Here is a 17,544-nt window from a genome sequence, read left to right on the forward strand (position 1 = left end):
TAGCATGAGACCTGTTAAAGGTCATGCTTATGCAATGATTGACTTCCATCCATGAGCAAGCAAAAACACTCTTAAGCATTCACATGTCTAAATGCTCTATAATAGTGGTTCCCAACCTTTTTTCCCCACGGACCACTTGAAAATCCTGTGGGTCTTGGCAGACCACTTAATGATTTTTCTGCCTGTTGTAGCCATTGTAAAGTGCTGTGCTAGATGATGCATGATTTTTAATTGTATTTTATTGCCTCTTTTGTTTCTTGTATATATAATTCAAATTCTAACACATTAAATATCATATAAACAATAATAATGTTGTAAACTGCCCAGACAGCTTTGGCTATGGGGCGGTATACAAATGCAATAAATAAATAATCAATTAAAAATCAATATCAATATATTTCATGTGATGGATGTGCCATCTCTCCTCTTCAACCACAAATCCACAGATATGCCAGAGAGCAGAGACCACCTGAATGAAGCTCATGGACCACCAGTGGTCTGCAGATCACAGTTTGGGAATCCCTGCTCTATAACACAAACAGTATTAGAGGTCAACAACATGTTTAAAACAGAAATTGGATCAATGGGATCTTGGTTCAGCCTGTAGCTGAACACTCACCACCCTATAATGGTCTCAGTTTCCTCTGTGAAAAACATGATGGCTACATAGGATGAAACTAGTTGAGATGTGGGAAGAAAAAAATGACCTACATTATGCTGTTTCATAGATTTCTTTTCCAGATAGAACCCCTGAGTTTCTTTTCCCAGTATTTTAGTGTGCTTAGCCATTTGTTTTGGCTACTCTTACAACCCTAAGAAAAAGGAAAATCTTTATTTGCCATATACCTTTTAAATGCCTTTCCCAGAGCTTTGCTTTTATTGGATGGCATTAAATGCTAGTCCTATTCAGCAGATTCATTGAAGTTAATAAACATGAGTAACTTAGGTTCATCAATTTCAGTGGGTATACTCTGAGTAGGACTTAGATGAATACAACCCATTATACTCAATTGCCTTGGCTGTCTTTCGCTACCTTATATCAAGGAAAAATAATATATTAAAAATGTGCAGTTGTTACTCAGTTCTGCAAAAATCCAGATGGCTTTCCCTAAAAAGATATGTCAAAACATAAGGAGAGCCTAGCTACATTAAATGTACAAGAATGCCCATGTAATCCAGCGTGTCATTTACCACAGTGTCTAGCCAGCTGCCATTTGGAAGCCCACAACTAGGGCATGAAAGCAACATACCTCCCTGTATGCTTTTTTTCATAATCTGCATTAGAGGAGCACTGCCTCTTCAGGACATCATAACTCCCTAGAGTAGGGTTCCCAAACTGTGGTCCATGGACCACCAGTGGTCCACAAACTTCATTCAGGTGGTCCACAGTGTGTGTGTGGATTTGTGGTTAGGGATGGAAGGTGGCACATCCATCACATTAGATATTCATATTGATTTTTTTAGTGTATTTTATTGCTTTTGTTTCTTATATTGTAATTTTATTGTATTACAATTTGAATTCTATGGAATTCAAATTGCAATATACATATAAAATACAGGAAGCAATAAAAATACAATTAAAAATCATACAACATTCAACACAGAACATTACAAGTGTGTTACAACAGGCGGAAAAGGCATTCTAGGAAATGGCCACTTGAACACAAAGCTCCAGTGAAGACATTCACATCTGTCTCCATCAGAGCACTCTGCAGCAGTCAACCCACTTCTAACCTGAATAGAATATGAGAGGATATGTCAGCAGTTTTGGGGCAAACAAAAACTGGGGTTCTCATATATCTCTTTAAGCCAAAACACCATGATACAGGGGTAGCACTGATGCCTGATAGGCTACAACCAATAGGGTGCATCCCCCCTGTGCAGGTGGCGGAGGCCCTATTTGAAGGGGAAGGTACCCTACATGAAGAGTTTGCGCACAATTAGAAGCATCTCTGAAATGGCCGCTTCTGCAAAAACTGGGGGAGAGGAACACAGTTGGAAAATTAAACTTTTGCAAAAGGAAAATAAGAAGATATGGAACAAGGTTGAGGAGGCTGAGAACCAGGCGCTGAGGAGGCTGAGAACCAGGCACTGAGAATAAATCTGTGTTTGCACAGTTTCTAGGAGGGCCAAGGGAGACAGTATCATGGACTTTGTAGTTACTGGTTCATCATGATCCTTCCTGACCTTGTTTTGACAGTGGATGATTTAGAAAGACCCCACCAGGTAGTAGGCCAGAATCCAAGGGAGCCTTCCCGTCCTTGGGATATTGTATTGTGTTTTGTGCACTTTAAAAAGGAGAAGATCTGGAGGTAACTTCAAGATGTATGGGATGTATCTCATGATGACCAGCCGATAATTGTGCTGCAGGATCTTGCCTGTAAAATGTTGCGAAACGCAGAGATTTGAAGCCATACACCAGCAAACTTCAAGAGGTAGAGATTCTATACAGATAGGGGTTGCTGGTTTGGCTTGTTGTCATGAGAGGGATAATGGAATTGATGGTGGTGAACCAATGGTAAACCAATGATGGTAGTGAACCAATGATGGTGGTGAACCAATGGTGAACCAGTGGAGCTGCTAGCAGCTTTGGGGTTAGATTTGCCACCTGAGGCAGGCCAGTCAGAATTTATTATTTATTATTAATTATTATTAATTTGAATAAAGGTCAGAATTTATTATTTATTATTAATTATTATTAATTTGAATTGACTAAAGGTGGTACAGATGAGACTGAATAACTTTCTGATGGCAGCTGGGATGAGGTCTCTCATGGTCAACATTCCTGGAAAATGCGAATGCAAGTGAGCCAGAATGACCAAACTATGACCTCAGGCAGATACTTGCATCCTAAATCTACAAAATTCTACTGAATATTGGCACTTTTCTTTATATTTTTGGCAGTGATGCAGAGCCCCATGCTGATCTCTATATTTGCAAGAGTTGACTCTTCATTTCTAATATTGTCTTGGGCTCCTGTTTGATGGAACTGTGAGTTATCTATAAACTTTACTGATGTCCTGGAGTCTTCATCTACATTTTGTTGTGTTATATGAAGTACTCTCCATGGGAAATATATGGTTTAATATGTTCCCAGACTTAATATTTGTCTTGATGTTGGTTAAGGCGGGGTTTCCCACCTTAACATGTGCAGAAGGTCCCGTTGGACAAACGGACCCACTAGGTTGGTCAAACACCTATTGTGTTTCTAGACGTTGCTGGACTGTTTTTTGTTATTTTTTAAAAAAATGATATGGTCAGGCTTGACACTGATTCAGAACTGAAACATGTTATAGGAAGAGAGATTGTGGATGGTGGTTGAATGCTCATTTTGATTTTTGAAAATGGCTGATTTAAAAGTTGTAACTTCAAACATTAAGGGAATTGGAGATGTGATTAAAAGAAGGAGAATTACATCTTATTTGGATAAAATACAGCTGCACTTCACCTTTTTGCAAGAAACATAAGAACATAAGAAAAGCCTGCTAGATCAGCCCAGTGGCCCATCTAGTCCAGCATCCTATTCTTACAGGGGCTAACCTGATGCCCATGGGAAACCTGCAAGCAGGACCATAAAGCTAGTTAAAAAGACACTCTTTTAAAGCACTCTTGGTCAGCAGACAGTGGCCCCTTGATCTCCTATGTCCCAGGGAGTGGCCATAGTTTTGAATGTTTAGTTAGATTTTAAATCATTGGCTGTGCTTAGAAACAAAAATGGGAGGTTTGCTTTGGTTAGGGGTTTTTTTTTGAAGGGACCATGATACCTGCAGGAACGCCTCTCCCGTTATGAACCGGCTCGTACACTACGGTCTACTACGAAGGCCCTCCTCCGGGTCCCGACCCATAGGGAGGCCCGGAGGGTAGTAACAAGATCTAGGGCCTTCTCAGTGGTGGCCCCCGAATTGTGGAATAGTCTCCCCGAGGAGGTACGCCTGGCGCTGACACTATTATCTTTTCAGCGCCAGGTTAAAACCTTTCTCTTCTCTGAGGCATTTTAATCTAAGTTATTTATGTAAATGTTGTAATTGGTATTTTAGATGATGTACTTTTATATTTGTTATATTGATCTTGTAATTTTATTATTGTATATGTTTCTATGTTTGCCGCCCAGAGAGCTGTTTGCTAGTCGGGCGGGATATAAGCTGAATAAAATAAATAAAATAATAATAACAACAATTCGTTCAGTTTATGCCCCAGTTTGGTTTTTTGAAAAAAGTTTTTACTAAATTGCAAAGTTTTGCTAGAGGTGAAATTATATTGGGAGATGATTTTAATTTGAATATCTGTGGGGTCTCTCTCCAGGACTCAGAAGGCCCTCAACAGAAACTATCTTTGCAAGGGAAAGGAAAGAGGTTAAGAAAACAATTCCAAATTCTTACATTCTGAGGGATCTGGAGTGAGCTAAATTTGCAGGATATGAGTTTTTCATATCATTCTTCCTATAACAATTCCCAGTCTCAGATGGACTTTCTGTTAATTTCCCCCTCATTACTGCACTCAGTGAATTCATCAGATAATGGGATAATTAAAATTACAGACTATGCACCTGTGAAAGCCTCCCTACCGGTACGACACTGAAATACCATTTCCTCTTCCTGGGTTTGTAGTCTAGTGCTCATAGCAAATCAGGTGTTTTGAGAAAAATAGCTGCAGCTCTTCAAAACCATTTTAAATAAAAGTATACCCAGGGTGTTTCTAACAGAATGCTCTGGAAAGCTATGAAGGCTGTGACCCAGGGAGGGTGTGTGCATCCAACAAAATGTATACAATAGGGCACCGCTTTGCAGTGACCTGCTTTTCGGCGTTCCGTTAATACGGCAGCTTTCAATTAGAGTAAGGCCCCACTCATATGGCGCTTGTTCCACTTTTACAGTGTTTTTCAGGCATCGGGCGGAGTTCCACTTTTCTGCAGGTTTCGCTTTTAAGCGGAGGTCTGGAACATAACCCGCCGTATGAGTGGGGCCCTATTGTACTAAAAAGAAAATAACAAATCAATGTGGAAACTAGGTTCTTGAAATGGAAATTGGTTCTTTACTAGAACCGTATGAAGTATAAACATTCAAGTTCTAAAAAGCCATATAGACAGATAGAGGAGAAACAATGGGAACTTGAACTTTTGGAGGTCAATCAGACTATGGTAAATCTGTTATATGTTAAAGAACAGTATTATGAACATGGGGTAAGGGTTCAAGGGTGCTAGCAAATAGGTGTCAGAAGAAATGAATGCAAGCCAAAGTACAATGTATTATGGACAGGGATGTAGGGTGGAAGATATTTGTGGGAAGTTTGTGATTTTTACGCTTCCCTGTGCAATACTAAAATCTGTCTTCTGGAAGAATTCAACAATATTTGAGCTCTCTTCTGTGATCACAGGTAGCAGCTAGATAGCTGCATTACGTCAGAGGGAGTGGAGCAGGTCCTTAAAAAGTTGAAAAGGCCCCAGGCCCTGACAGCTTCATAGTCAATATCACTTATTAACCATGACCACATAAATTTTGCCTCAATACTGGTGGAGAGGCTGAAACACTTTTTGCATACATTGGTCACTCCAGACCAGGCCAGTTTTATTCTCCGCCATAACATTGCCGATCCCATTAAAAAATCGCTGAATAGTCTCAACTTTAGTAAACGTTCTCAAACACCATTCTCAAACACCATGGCCTTGGATATTCTCAAGATCTTCGATTGTTTGGAATGGGATTTTCTGATTGGTATTCTTTCTAAAATGAATTTTGGCTTTAAATTGTTACATGCTGCTTCTCAAATGTATTTGGATTCCAAAGCTGTAATTTGAGTTAACAATTTGACTTTGGAACTGATTAATGTCCATCGGGGTCAAAACAGGCCCCCCCTCTCTCCTTTTTCTTTTTCTTTTGGCCTTGGAGCCACTGGCAATTTGCCTTTGCTCCATGCTGGATGTTCTGGCTGTTAACACTTAATGGAAAAACATATGTCCTTGGACTTTATGTGGATGATATGCTAATTACCACTACTCACCCTATAGAGATTACTAGGGCACTACAAAGAGAACTCGGGATTTTGAAGGTGTGGCAGGCTTGAGGGTCATTTTTCAAAATCCTGAAGCAATTTGCTTCAGTATTCCCCTGAAGTTAAAAAAATGCTATCAGATTTACTGCAGATTAAGATTTGCCATACCCGCATGCAGGGCTGTGGAGTCATGGAGTTGGAGTCGGAAGCAATTTTGGGTGGAGTCAGAATTGGAGTCGGTAGAAATGTACCGACTCCGGCTTCATAATAAATTTTGATTGACGAGGACTTCCCGGAAGGAGTGCTGGCTGGTGGTTGTCTCTGAGGGAGCTCTGCCTCAGAGGAAGCTTTTTTCAGGTTAAAAGCCAGCCAAGAGGAATCTTGGACTGGCTTAAATGTTCTCCAAGGTATAGGAGAACCGATCAGATTTTCCACAAGACTTCGTTGAGCTGTCGGCGGCTGGAATTGATCAGGAAATCCCTGAGATAAGAAGGCATGCCGATCGGCTGAAGACGGAGTCAGGATTTCCACGCAAGCTGTACTGGAAAAAAGCGAAGCGTTCTTTTTTTTCTTCTTAAAAAAAACGTTCTTAACCAGCGAGCCTACTTCTGTCTAAATCTTATCATTTGGCTTAAATTACTACAATAAAAGAGATTTGTTTACGAATCAGCAACTGAGAAACCTGGGTGAGTCATACTTTTTCTCTTTTAAATATAATTAAGGAAGAAAGAAAATGTAAACAACTTATATACTTTTTTTACGACAAAAAGCTGGCCTGAATTTGGAGCTTTAAAGTTTAAAAACGGATGAGAGGTAATTATTATATTTTGGACTATTTTTCTCTTTGGACTATTTCTTTTTGGACGAATCTGCTGCTCGTATATGTTACTAATTGCTTGGCGTTGGGAACCAGAATTGTTTTGCATTCTTGGATGTAGATAAGAACTGTGCTGTGCTGGCTGGATTTCAATAACAGGCCTGGAATATTAACTTTTTTGTTGGTGGAGGAAAAAAAAAAAGAAATAGACTGCCTCTAGGTTTTGGAACAGTGATTAATATCAGAAATTAAAGGCTTCTCTTGAAAATGACAACTAAAAAACCAACTAAGGCCCGGGAGCGAAGAGGTTCTACTGATCCACAGGAAGGGGCTATATCCCCAGATATGTTTCAAATAATAATGGAAGGGATTAATGATATAAAACAGGATATGAAAACTGAATTGACAGATATAAAAAATATATTAAAACACAAGTGGATGAGATTAAAGGGACAATTGGGCAAATAAAGGAGGATGCAAAAAACACTAAAGAAAAGGTACAAATCTTGGAGAATAGAACAGATATATTAAATCTGGAATTAGAAAAAAATTTGGATTATATGGCTGTGATTGAAATGAGAAATAAAGAACATTGTTTGAGATTCCATGCAATTCCTGAGGAAACAGGTGAAGACATCAGAGATAAAATTGTTAATGCTCTAGTAAAATTTCTGGATTTGAATGAAGATCGGATGGAATTTGAAATAGACAAAGTGTATAGAATTAATTCCAGATATGCAACAATGAATAAAATTCCAAGAGATGTGCTTGTTCATTTTATAAAGAAGACGACCAGAGATATGGTATTACAGCAACACTTCAAAAATACCTTTAAAATTGATGGTAAGGAAATACTGGTGATGAAAGAAATTCCTATTAGACTTTTACGTAAGAGAAAAGAATATGCTTTCCTTACAGAGAAACTTAAGCAACGCAAAATTCAATTTAGATGGGATGTTCCAGAAGGAGTGATCTTTACATTCAGACAACACAAATATAGATTGAATACTGTTCAAAAAGCAAGGGACTTCTTGAGAAAAGCCTCAAAAGATATGGATGAAGATAAACTCAAAGATATGGATATAATTCCCGGGGAACAAAGTCAACAAGATATGCGGAGGAAGGGAAGGAAGATGAGGGATTAAAAGGAGCATCAGGCACATTTTAAAATACACGCTTAAAGATGGATTACAAATATCTAACTTGGAATATAAATGGAGCCAATACGGTGCAGAAGAGAAAGAAAGTGTTTCATTATTTGAAAAAATTAAAATTGGATATAATTTGTTTACAAGAAACTCATATTAAGAAGAAAGATTCCAAATATTTGATTTGTAAAAATTTGGGTGAAGAATTTATTTCAGCTGGACCAAAAAAAAAAAAGGAGTTGTTCTCTACATTAACCCACAATTGCTTCCTAAATTGGTATTATTGGATGATAGTGGTAGATTTGTGGGGGTCGAAATTACTCTACAGGGTACAAACATTTTGATAGTGGGTATTTATGCCCCCAATGAAGATAAAACAAGGTTTTACACAGGACTTATGGAAAAATTGTCAGAGTTTTCATATGACCATTGGTGCGTTATGGGTGATTGGAATGGGGTAATCTCACCAAAAATTGATAGGCTTTCTGAAAAAAATATCAAAGAGACACAGGGTAAATTACCGAAGATTTGCTTTGAACTGATGGAACATTTAGAATTGGTGGATACCTGGAGATATATAAATGATAATGCAAAGGAATTTACTTATTTTTCAGAAAGACACAAAACATTCTCGAGGATTGATATGATTTGGATGTCTAAAATTTTAGTGAAGGACACTTTTAAAATGGATATATTACCAAAAACTTTTTCGGATCATAACCCTGTGATATTAACTTTAAAAAAGAAAAATCTTGGATTTAGATGGAGACTAAATGAATCTTTATTACAGAATGACAAAGTAGTACAAGAATGTAAGAAGAAATTAAAAGAGTTTTTTCAACATAATTTACATAAAGGAACAAGTGAAAATATCGTTTGGGATACAAGTAAGGCATTTATGAGGGGATATCTTATTAAATGTAACTCTGAATTAAAAAAAAAGAAACAACAGAAAATGCAATTAATTTTGGAAGAAATAAAACAAAAAGAGGAAGAATTGAAAAAGAATCCAACTAAAGTTTCTATTGTAAATCAAATCAAAATGTTACAGAAGCAAGTATCAATGCTGACAGTTAGAGAAATTGAAAGAAAACTAAATTTTGCTAAACAAAGGACTTTTGAATTTGCAAATAAACCTGGGAAATGGTTAGCATATAAATTAAGAAAAGAACGTCAAAAAAATCATTTTAAAGATACAAGAAGGAGATGAGACGTTGACAGATAATGTAAAAATTAAAAAGATTTTTCATCAATATTATTCAACATTGTACAAATGTCAGGAAATTCCATCTGAAAAAATAGAAGAGTATATATCTAAACAGAATTTGCCTAAAATTACAGACTTTCAGAGACAAGCTATTAATGGTCCTATTACGTCAAGAGAGATATCTGAAGCTATAAATAAAATTAAATTAGGAAAGGCACCAGGACCAGATGGGTTATCTGCAATGTATTATAAATGATTGGAGGAAGAACTCTTACTACCTTTACAGTCTACAATGAATCTTATTCTGCAAGAGGGAAAGATACCGGATAGTTGGAAAAATGCTAATATAACATTAATACCTAAAGAGGAGCAAGATTTAACTAAAACAAAAAATTATCGACCAATATCTCTATTGAACAATGACTATAAAATTTTTACAATGATCTTGGCAGAAAGATTGAAAATAATATTGCAACAATTTATTCAGGAAGATCAATCAGGGTTTTTACCTAAAAGACAATTACGTGACAACGTCAGGAATGTCTTGAATGTCTTGGAATATTTAGAACAACGAAATGATAAACAAGCAGCTTTGATTTTTTTAGATGCTGAAAAAGCATTTGATAATTTGAATTGGAAATTTATGTTCCAGGTTTTGGAGCAAATGGATTTTGGAGACAATTTTATAAAATGGATTAGATCGATTTATACATCTCAGAAGGCTCAGATAATTGTTAATGGAGATTTAACGGATTCATGTGAAATACAAAAGGGTACAAGACAGGGATGTCCTTTATCTCCCCTTTTATTTATTCTGGTCTTAGAAGTGCTGCTTAGAGATATAAGGCAAGATAAAAGAATTTCGGGATTAAAGATAAAAAAAGAAGAATATAAATTGAGAGCATTTGCTGATGATTTGATAATTGTACTAGAAAATCCTTTGGAAGGAATTAATGTATTGATGGACAAATTAAAAGAATTTGGACCGTTAGCAGGATTTAAGATCAACAATCAAAAAACAAAGATGTTGGTGAAAAATTTAACTTTAAGGGAACAGAAAGAGTTAATGGACAAGACAGATTTTACAATAGAGAAAAAGTTGAAATATTTAGGTATCATTATGACAAATAAAAATTCAAAGTTGTTTCATAATAATTATGAAAAATTATGGACAGAGATTAAGAAAGACTTGTTAAGATGGGACAAACTACAACTGTCATTAATGGGTAGAATATCTGTGATAAAAATGAATGTATTACCGAGAATGATGTTTTTGTTTCAAACAATACCTGTAATATCCTCTGATTTACCTTTTAAACAATGGCAAAAAGATATCTCTAAATTTGTATGGCAAGGAAAAAAACCAAGAGTTAAATTTAAATTACTACAAGATGCCAAAGAAAGAGGAGGACTGGGATTACCAAATCTGAGACTTTATTTTGCTGCCTGCTGTTTAGTCTGGATAAAGGAATGGATTTTATTGAGGAATAAAAGACTATTGGATTTGGAGGGCCATAATTTGAAGTGGGGATGGCATGGATATTTATGGTATTACAAAGTAAAAGTAAATGTAGACTTTAACAATCATTTTATAAGACGTCCTCTGTTGAAAATATGGAATAGATACAAACCAAGGTTTTATTCGAAAATACCATTATGTGTCTCAAGTCAAGAAGCGTTTTATAGAAGAGAAATGGCTGGAAAAGAGAAATGGTTAACTTATCAAGAACTATTAGAAAATGTACATGGAGAATATACAATGAAAGAGAGAGAACAACTGACAAAGGAAGGATATAGTTTTCAATGGTTTGCCTATTTACAATTGTTAGAAAGATATAAAATGGACAAGAAAATGTATGGGTTTGAAATAAGTAAATCTGATTTTGAAATAGGATTGTGTACAAATGATGAAAATATAATTGCGAAAATGTATAAACTCTTATTGAAAATGGATATGGAGGAAGAACAAGTAAAAGAGTGTATGGTAAAGTGGGCAAAAAATTTTGGTCATAACATACAAATGGATCAATGGGAAAATATGTGGAAAAAAGGTTTGAAATTTACACTATGCTATAATCTTAAAGAAAATTTTTATAAAATGATGTACCGTTGGTACATGACTCCAGAAAAGTTGTCAAAAATGTATAGTAATGTTTCTAATGTTTGTTGGAAATGTAAACAACAAGAAGGATCATTTTATCATATGTGGTGGTTATGTAAAAAGGCAAAATCATTTTGGGCACAGATAGGTAGGAAGATGCAAAAAATTCTAAAGATAAATATTCAGTCAAAACCAGAATTTTTTTTATTGGGTTTTATGGATAAACAAATAGAAAAGAAATATGGAAGAATAATATTATATATGATTACGGCAGCAAGATTATTATATGCACAAAAGTGGAAAATGGAATCAACACCAACAATGGAAGAATGGCTATTGAAATTAATGGATTTAGTAGAAATGGACAAATTGACATGTTTACTTAGAGAAAAATCGACAGATACATTTCTTAAGGAATGGAAGCCTCTTTTAGACTTTTTGTTGAAAGATCAAAATAAAATGATGATACTGGGATTTGACGATTAATTAAGACAGCCTACGGAGAAAAGGGACTCTGTATGTATACATTAAGGGACAGGTTTGATGTATATTATATACTTATAGCTGATCTGCGACAAATCGGAAGTCAACTATTTTATTTTCATTTTTTGTTGATGTATTGTTATGTTTTTTTGACTTTGTTTTGTTTGTTTTTGGAAAAATTTGAATAAAAATTATTACAAAAAAAAAATTTTTTTGATTGACAAATTTTTAAAAATATAAATTCAAAATGTCAAAGAAGCTTCCCATGAAGTCAGCTGTAGTTGAGCATTTCACCATAACTCAAGATGGAAAACATTTTGTGTGTCAGTGTATGACACAGGACCCAGATGAAGACAAATGCTGTGATGCCAAGATCAGCGCATATTCAGGCAGCGATAAAAATGTTCCTATGAGAGCTTCCAATTTAAAAAGACATTTACAGCCCTTTACAGGGCTGTGGAGTTGGAAGCAATTTTGGGTGGAGTTGGAGTTGGTCAGTAGAAAAATAGAGGAGTCGGAGTCGAAGGTTTGGCGTACCGACTCCACAGCCCTGCCCGCATGAAATATTTTGGTATCTTTGTCACAGAGAATCTGATTAAGCTATTTAAATAAAACTTTGGACCTGTGTGGAATAACTCAAGAGGCTAAAAAGTGGTAGAAGAAAAATTTTACTATCATGGACAGATTGGCAATTACTAAAATGATTACTCCCGAAATTGACCTTTTTGTTTCAAATATTGTTCCTTTGGATTCCTCCCCAGCAACAGCAATCCTGGCAAAATAAAGTTAAATCTTTCATCTCTCCTCATCAGAAACCCAGCATAAGCAAAGAAAATTTTCCATCAAAGAAAGGAGGTTGGGGCTTGCCCAATTTGGAATTGTATTATTTGTCGATTCAGTTGAGACACATGGTCCTGTTCATACTGTGAGACCCAAATAAACAATGGGTGCAAATGGAATTGGATCAGATGGATCAGTACTTCCAATCCTCAAACAGAAATTCCGATTAGGGATGTACTTTCAAAATAGGTTCACTTAGGCAAATGTTTAAAGTTTGGATCATTAAAGTTGGAATTCTGACTTCATAAGAACATAAGAAGAGCCTGCTGGATCAGGCCAGTGGCCCATCTAGTCCAGCATCCTGTTCTCACAGTGGCCAACCAGGTGCCTGGGGGAAGCCCGCAAGCAGGACCCGAGTGCAAGAACACTCTCCCCTCCTGAGGCTTCCGGCAACTGGTTTTCAGAAGCATGCTGCCTCTGACTAGGGTGGCAGAGCACAGCCATCATGGCTAGTAGCCATTGATAGCCCTGTCCTCCATGAATTTGTCTAATCTTCTTTTAAAGCCGTCCAAGCTGGTGGCCATTACTGCATCTTGTGGGAGCAAATTCCATAGTTTAACTATGCGCTGAGTAAAGAAGTACTTCCTTTTGTCTGTCCTGAATCTTCCAACATTCAGCTTCTTTGAATGTCCATGAGTTCTAGTATTATGAGAGAGGGAGAAGAACTTTTCTCTATCCACTTTCTCAATGCCATGCATAATTTTATACACTTCTATCATGTCTCCTCTGACCCGTCTTTTCTCTAAACTAAAAAGCCCCAAATGCTGCAACCTTTCCTCGTAAGGGAGTCGCTCCATCCCCTTGATCATTCTGGTTGCCCTCTTCTGAACCTTTTCCAACTCTATAATATCCTTTTTGAGATGAGGCGACCAGAACTGTACACAGTATTCCAAATGCGGCCGCACCATAGATTTATACAATGGCATTATGATATCGGCTGTTTTATTTTCAATACCTTTCCTAATTATCCCTAGCATGGAATTTGCCTTTTTCACAGCTGCCGCACACTGGGTCGACATTTTCATCGTGCTGTCCACTACAACCCCGAGGTCTCTCTCCTGGTCGGTCACCGCCAGTTCAGACCCCATGAGCGTATATGTGAAATTAAGATTTTTTTGCTCCAATATGCATAATTTTACACTTGTTTATATTGAATTGCATTTGCCATTCACTGCCCATCTGCCCATTCACTCAGTTTGGAGAGGTCTTTTTGGAGCTCTTCGCAATCCCTTTTTGTTTTAACAACCCTGAACAATTTAGTGTCATCAGCAAACTTGGCCACTTCACTGCTCACTCCTAATTCTAGGTCATTAATGAACAAGTTGAAAAGTACAGGTCCCAATACCGATCCTTGAGGGACTCCACTTTCTACAGCCCTCCATTGGGAGAACTGTCCATTTATTCCTACTCTCTGCTTTCTGCTTCTTAACCAATTCCTTATGCACAAAAGGACCTCTCCTCTTATTCCATGACTGCTAAGCTTCCTCAGAAGCCTTTGGTGAGGTACCTTGTCAAACGCTTTTTGAAAGTCTAAGTACACTATGTCCACTGGATCACCTCTATCTATATGCTTGTTGACACTCTCAAAGAATTCTAATAGGTTACTGAGACAGGACTTTCCCTTGCAGAAGCCATGCTGGCTCTGCTTCAGCAAGGCTTGTTCTTCTATGTGCTTAGTTAATCTAGCTTTAATAATACTTTCTACCAGTTTTCCAGGGACAGAAGTTAAGCTAACTGGCCTGTAATTTCCGGGATCCCCTCTGGATCCCTTTTTGAAGATTGGCGTTACCTTTGCCACTTTCCAGTCCTCAGGCACGGAGGAGGACCCAAGGGACAAGTTACATATTTTAGTTAGCAGATCAGCAATTTCACATTTGAGTTCTTTGAGAACTCTCGGGTGGATGCCATCCGGGCCCGGTGATTTGTCAGTTTTTATATTGTCCATTAAGCTTAGAACTTCCTCTCTCGTTACCACTATTTGTCTCAGTTCCTCAGAATCCCTTCCTGCAAATGTTAGTTCAGGTTCAGGGATCTGCCCTATATCTTCCACTGTGAAGACAGATGCAAAGAATTCATTTAGCTTCTCTGCAATCTCCTTATCGTTCTTTAGTACACCTTTGACTCCCTTATCATCCAAGGGTCCAATCGTCTCCCTAGATGGTCTCCTGCTTTGAATGTATTTATAGAATTTTTTGTTGTTGGTTTTTATGTTCTTAGCAATGTGCTCCTCAAATTCTTTTTTAGCATCCCTTATTGTCTTCTTGCATTTCTTTTGCCAGAGTTTGTGTTCTTTTTTATTTTCTTCATTTGGACAAGACTTCCATTTTTTGAAGGAAGACTTTTTGCCTCTAAGAGCTTCCTTGACTTTGCTCGTTAACCATGCTGGCATCTTCTTGGCCCTGGTGGTACCTTTTCTGATCTGCGGTATGCACTCCAGTTGAGCTTCTAATATAGTGTTTTTAAACAACTTCCAAGCATTTTCGAGTGATGTGACCCTCTGGACTTTGTTTTTCAGCTTTCTTTTTACCAATCCCCTCATTTTTGTGAAGTTTCCTCTTTTGAAGTCAAATGTGACCGTGTTGGATTTTCTTGGCAATTGGCCAGTTACATGTATGTTTAATTTAATAGCACTGTGGTCACTGCTCCCAATCGGTTCAACAACACTTACATCTCGCACCAGGTCCCGGTCCCCACTGAGGATTAAGTCCAGGGTTGCCGTCCCTCTGGTCGGTTCCATGACCAACTGGTCTAGGGAATAGTCATTTAGAATATCTAGAAACTTTGCTTCTTTGTCATGACTGGAACACATATGCAGTCAGTCTATGTCCGGGTAGTTGAAGTCACCCATTACTACCACATTTCCTAGTTTGGATGCTTCCTCAATTTCATATCTCATCTCAAGGTCTCCCTGAGCATTTTGATCAGGGGGACGATAGATCGTTCCCAGTACTAAGTCCCTCCTGGGGCATGGTATCACCACCCACAACGATTCTGTGGAGGAGTCTGCCTCTTTTGGGGTTTCGAGCTTGCTGGATTCAATGCCTTCTTTCACGTATAGAGCGACTCCGCCACCAATACGTCCTTCCCTGTCCTTCCGATATAGTTTATATCCAGAGATAACCGTATCCCACTGGTTTTCTCCATTCCACCAGGTCTCCGTTATGCTCACTATATCAATGCTCTCCTCTAAGACCAAGCACTCCAGTTCTCCCATCTTGGTTCGCAGGCTCCTAGCATTAGCGTACAGGCACTTGTAAGCAGTGTCTCTCTTCAAGTGTCTTTGGCACTTGTGGTTAGGCCTGTGGTAATTTTGCTCTTCTGAATTTATATGCTGTGCCCCTGCTCTCACAATGCCTACTTCTAGGCCTACCCCTTTTAAAATTTCATCATTTCTTTGGTTTTTATCCCAGGGGGGAAGTTTATTCCGAACGGGACCTTTCTCAGCTCCTGTCGGGTTTCCCCCCTCAGTCAGTTTAAAAGCTGCTCTGCCACCTTTTTAATTTTAAGTGCCAGCAGTCTGGTTCCATTCTGGTTCAAGTGGAGCCCGTCCCTTTTGTACAGGCCTGGCTTGTCCCAAAATGTTCCCCAGTGCCTATCAAATCCAAACCCTTCCACCCGACACCATCGTCTCATCCACGCATTGAGACTGCAAAGCTGGGCCTGTCTGGCTGGGCCTGCGCGTGGAACCGGTAGCATTTCAGAGAAAGCCACCTTGGAGGTCCTGGCTTTCAGCATCCTACCTAGCAACCTAAATTTTGCTTCCAGGACCTCACGGCTGCATTTCCCCATGTCGTTGGTGCCAACGTGCACCACGACCACTGACTCCTTCCAAGCACTGTCTACCAAACTATCTAAACGACGGGCAATATCCGCAACCTTCGCACCAGGCAGGCAAAACACCTTGCGGTCTACACGCCCATCACACACCCCACTGTCTATGTTCCTAATGATTGAATCACCCACTACAAGGATCCCTCCACCCCCTGGAGATATATCCTTGGCACGAGAGGATAGCTGCTCATCCCCCAAGGAATGGGTCCCTTCTAAGGGATCGTTTCCCTCTTCCTCAGCTGGATGCTCTCCTTCCCCGAGACCATCGTTGTCCATGATAGCAGGAGAGCTATCATCGTTGGAGTGGGACATAGCTATAACGTCCCTGAAGGCCTCCTCCACACACCTCTCTGCCTCTCTCAGCTTTTCCAGGTCCGCCACCTTGGCCTCAAGGAAATGAAGTCGTTCCCGGAGAGCCAGGAGCTCATTGCACCGAGAGCATACCCACGACTTCTGTCCAACAGGCAGATAGTCGTACATGCTGCAGGTGGTGCAAAACACTGGAAAGCCCCCACACCCCTGCTGGCTTCTTACCTGCATAGTTTTGTTTAAGGTTTATTACGTCAATGGGTTGGAGACTGCGGTTTAGTTGAGGTCAGGGAACAGACGGGCAGAGCGGGGGGCCCTGGCCTCCTCGCCCTACTGCCGAACTCGCTCTGCTGCTTAACTTGCCTTGACACTTCATCAGCTGGGGCTCCCTCTAGCTCGTGGAGCAGGCTCCCTCGCTAGGGTGCTCTGACTTTATATGTGTGGCTGGTTCCTCCCAGCTACTGCTGCCAGCCAATGATGTGTTACTTGAGGCTGATGGCTATCAGCTGGGGCTTAACTCTTTAGTATTCTCTCAGGCTTCCTTCCTGAGCGAGGGGCGGGGCTGTTTAAGCTTTTGGCTGCTTTTAATCTCAGCAAGGGGCTGCGCCTTCCAGGCAAGTCTTTTGTGTTTGTTGTTTTCCCACCTAGAACAGCCTGACCTTTCTTTAACCTAGGGAAACAGAGCTTGCGGTTGTGTTTCAGGAAGGCTGAAGCTGCCCTTTTTAGCAAGGACTGAGCTGACTCTCTCCCTGTATGTATCGGTGGAGTTTGCTTTTCCTCCTTCTCTCCGACTGGAATTTAGCCTTGATTACAGTGTCCC

At 39.0% G+C, this 17,544-nt stretch overlaps 1 protein-coding gene across 4 annotated transcripts in view; it reads left to right on the forward strand.

The window, feature by feature from the left end:
- The window catches only part of LCK (LCK proto-oncogene, Src family tyrosine kinase), a 63,123-nt gene that overhangs the window by 5,388 nt on the left and 40,191 nt on the right, over positions 1-17,544 (forward strand). The window contains exon 2 of one of the 4 annotated variants that reach the window (XM_061596861.1): positions 2,905-2,991. The exons of 2 other annotated variants lie outside the window; for them this stretch is intronic. The gene's annotated coding sequence lies outside the window, so the exon portion shown is untranslated. Of the gene's footprint in view, positions 1-2,179; positions 2,227-2,904; positions 2,992-17,544 lie in introns of those variants that run through there. One more of the 4 variants, XM_061596863.1, reaches the window with a different exon arrangement.

Source organism: Rhineura floridana, chromosome 15, assembly GCF_030035675.1.
Source record: "Rhineura floridana isolate rRhiFlo1 chromosome 15, rRhiFlo1.hap2, whole genome shotgun sequence".
In the NCBI taxonomy this organism is placed as follows: Eukaryota; Metazoa; Chordata; class Lepidosauria; order Squamata; family Rhineuridae; genus Rhineura; species Rhineura floridana.